Source organism: Peromyscus leucopus, chromosome 7 (genome assembly GCF_004664715.2).
Source record: "Peromyscus leucopus breed LL Stock chromosome 7, UCI_PerLeu_2.1, whole genome shotgun sequence".
Lineage (NCBI taxonomy): Eukaryota > Metazoa > Chordata > Mammalia > Rodentia > Cricetidae > Peromyscus > Peromyscus leucopus.
In genome coordinates this window covers 88905084-88908613 of record NC_051069.1, presented here as the reverse complement: position 1 = coordinate 88908613, position 3530 = coordinate 88905084, and the positions used below count along the sequence as shown (strand labels likewise).

Sequence of the window (3530 nt, the reverse complement as noted above, 5' to 3'; positions counted from 1 at the left end):
AGATGGGCTTTGTAAGTTGACACAAGCGTGCCTATGAGTAAGATGACCCAGGACTGACTCCCAGTTTGTGGCTTTTAGCTGCTAGAGACTGGTGTGAGAGCGCCAATTGTTTACAAGGTGTATTAGTTTCCCCGGGGGCTGCTACAAGATCTGGAACATCAGTTTTCCCACAGTTCTGCAGAATAGATGCCTAAGATGAAGGTGTTGGGAAGGCTGCGGTCACATAATGAAAGAATCCGTCCCAGGGCCTCTCCTTACTTTCTAGATGGCCAGCTTTGACCCCAGTCTTCATGTTACCTTTCTTCTATGCTGCTCAGAGAATGAATTTCTTCTTATATAGCCATAGTCAGAATGGATTAGGGTCCACCCTAAAGGTCCCTCTTTAACCTGTTGGTAACTTTAAAAATCTAATTTCTGAATAAGGTCATGTTTTGAGGTACTGAGGATTAGGACTTCACTCTATGGATTTTTGGAGGAGCATAAAATGGCTTATAGCAATGAAATATCCAGGAGTGAAACATTTGTGAAGAAACTCAGTTTAATATTGAACGCACTAATTTTGAGGTCCCTTGAGACACATGGTAAAGATGTCAGGCAAACAGTTGTAGACATAGTATGTGGGGCTCTGGATCAAGATCTGGGCTGGAGAGTCAAATTTAGGACTTGTTGACAGTTTTACATAAGTCATAGGAATCCCTGCAATTGTGTGTATGTGTGTGCACGCGCATTTGTAGGTAGGGAACTTACTTGCAAGGAACCAGAATCCTAGTTGCACACCATTCAATTCCCCAGAAGTTCTTGCTTTTTGCAAAGGCCCATGTCTTCTGGCTTAAAACAAAGTTGGCCATATAAGCCAGTTACAACATAGACATTAGGTGCCTGGGAAAGGACTTCTACACTGCAGATATTTATTTAAAGAAAGAATCCTAACTGCTACATCTTTGAAATGCTGCTCACGGTTGTTTAAAAAAAAAAAACCCAGCAAATTAAAAAGTATGATAAAAGAAAGGGAAAAGATTACTCCGCACTTCATATTCTGGGTCAGATCTCATTCGAGCCCTGTCTGTGTGGTAAATGGCTTTGTGCAGCCTTTGACCTCCTCCCATTACTCCAGGACTTCTGTGACAACATGGCATGTGATGTCAATGACATCCTGCTTTGAACTCAGACACAAACAGCCCTCAACCAACGGGGTTGGAAGCTGGCAGACAAACATGTCTCCATCCTGATCATTGTGGGAGAGGAATAATTGTGAGAATCCTTGTTTATTTCCTCAGGAGAAACGACCCCTGGCAATGCTCAATTCTAGAGCATTTTTGTGTGGCTTTCTCTCCCTTCCAGGTTCTATAGTCCTTGGTCTCAAGAATGAGTTCAGTTCTCATTGCCTTTGTTTCAGGTCACTTAATCCAGGAAAGTGTCAAACCCGCATCCCAGAAACAACCATCTTCAATATAAACACTAATCTCCCTGTGGCAGGGCAGAACTAAACTTACAGAAAAAGTTAATTTATTCAGCCTTGAACAGTACATTTTAGGCTAGCAAAAACAAATCCCAAGGCGTGTACAGGATGAGAGTAGGATGAGGTAGCTGGGTTTATGGACAAAGTAAAGGAGCCACTCTGTCTCAGTCACATGCATGAGAGTCAGTCTGTGACACACTTCTTGCCACAAGAGATTCAATGTGGTCCCCTGGTGGCTATGTTCCCTAAAGCTTTTGCAGAACAAGACCCATGCTTGCCAAGTAGAGATCTCTGGATTAGAGCGTTTTCTTCCTTGTACTACTTATGTGGGTAAGTGAAGATAGCAGCGGACATGAGCTATGGGGCTGGAGGAGCTGGGCTCACATCCATTTATTAGGTATGTGGTCTCAGGTACCTCTTTCAACAATTTAGCCACGGAGAGGGGTGGGCAAAGCATGTCCTGTCGCTGAAGGGAAGTCTGCTCCACTGGTCTGGTTGTAACCTTTTTTCGTGACTTGGGTATTCTGGGGATTCCAGAATGGTGAACATTGCTTTAGTTTTGGGTAAATAGGGGAAGTGCTGTACAGAAAATTAGAAGACCAGTAAGTGTTTTCCAATTGAATAAATGATGGTTAAGGACCAGAGAGGGCCTTACACTGAGCTGTAGTTGGAAGTTTGGCTGCACCTGAACTTGCTGGTGGAGTGTTCTGTGGGGATGATGAGCCAAGAAGTCTATCCTTCATTTGGGTTTTGGTTGCTAGACTTGAAGGTTATAGGAGAAGTAGCAATGTGGAGGTGAACTAATGAATGGAGTATGGAACAGGCCTAGTGAGGAGTAAGGGAGTCGGATCCTGGATCCAAAGAAAAGATGCCTGGTAGACAAGAGAAAGTATGGGTCAGGAGAATAAATGTGAAAGTTGTAGCAGAGCATCTGGGGTAGAAGCTGCTCCTAGGCCCTTCCCTTTATGGCATGGCTTGTAAAATTGGGGCAGATGCCTGCTACCCAGTGTGTAAACCATTTTCCTACTCCATCCCAAAGATCCCAGTGTTCTCAAAGAGGCAGGGCTAAATTTCTGCAGATGTAGTGGCTTCAACATTATCTTATTTTCCAAAAAAAACCATCATGAATTGGATGTGAGGCCAAGTTTCTATTCCCCATTGCTCCAAAGCATCTTCTCATTATCCTTGACTTTGCCATGTCTGATGTCTGTGGGTCATGGGCATGGAATAATGTAAAGAAGTGCTGGCCAGGGCTGCTGGCTGCTACCACACAGAAAACCATACACATTTTTTTTTATTTAAAAAAAAATCTTCCTTCCTGTGAATCACTTTGAAGATAGCATATTTTGTTACCTCTAGTTTTCCCTCTTCTTGCACACAAGCATGATTATCTGGTTTCAACTGCCATTGCCCCACAGGACTTTTCTCACCATGTTCCTTCTTAGAAATCCCCATGGGCCTCTTTCTGGAAGTGATCATTCTGTATCACTAGGCACTACTGTCCATGTTCCCTGCAGCACTGGGCAGCACTGGCCACATCTCTTCTTGGCTTTCTCTTTTGCCTTCTGTATTGCTGTTGTTTCCTATGTCTTCCCCCATCTCTCGGACTGTCTCTGGTGGATTGGATTCTTTTTGTCTCATTTACCCCCAGATGCTGCTGTTCCTTTATTTTTCTTTCCTTTTTTTTTTTAAAATTTTATTTATTTATTTTTTTTATTTTTAGCCTACAGCACCCGGTATTCCCAGGCGGTCTCCCATCCAAGTACTAACCAGGCCCGACCCTGCTTAGTTTCCAAGATCAGACGAGATGGGTGCGTTCAGGGTGGTATGGCCGTAGACCTTTATTTTTTTTAATTTTGAGTCAGGGTTTCTCTGTGTAGTTTTGGTGCCTATCCTGGATTTCGCTCTGTAGACCAGGTTGGATTCAAACTCACAGAGATCCACCTGGCTCTGCTTCCTGAGTGCTGGGATTAAAGGCATGCACCACCACTGCCTGGCTTAACTCTCTCATCCTTAATGTTTTCCTTTTAACTCTCTCATTCTTGATATTTTTCCTTTTAACTCATTTTTA

At 43.4% G+C, this 3530-nt stretch overlaps 1 non-coding gene across 1 annotated transcript; it reads right to left on the bottom strand.

The window, feature by feature from the left end:
- Positions 1-3180: 3180 nt before the first annotated feature.
- Positions 3181-3298, bottom strand: LOC114693584. Its single transcript, XR_003734569.1, has one exon. It is a non-coding gene; the product is annotated as a 5S ribosomal RNA (ribosomal RNA).
- Positions 3299-3530: the final 232 nt, after the last annotated feature.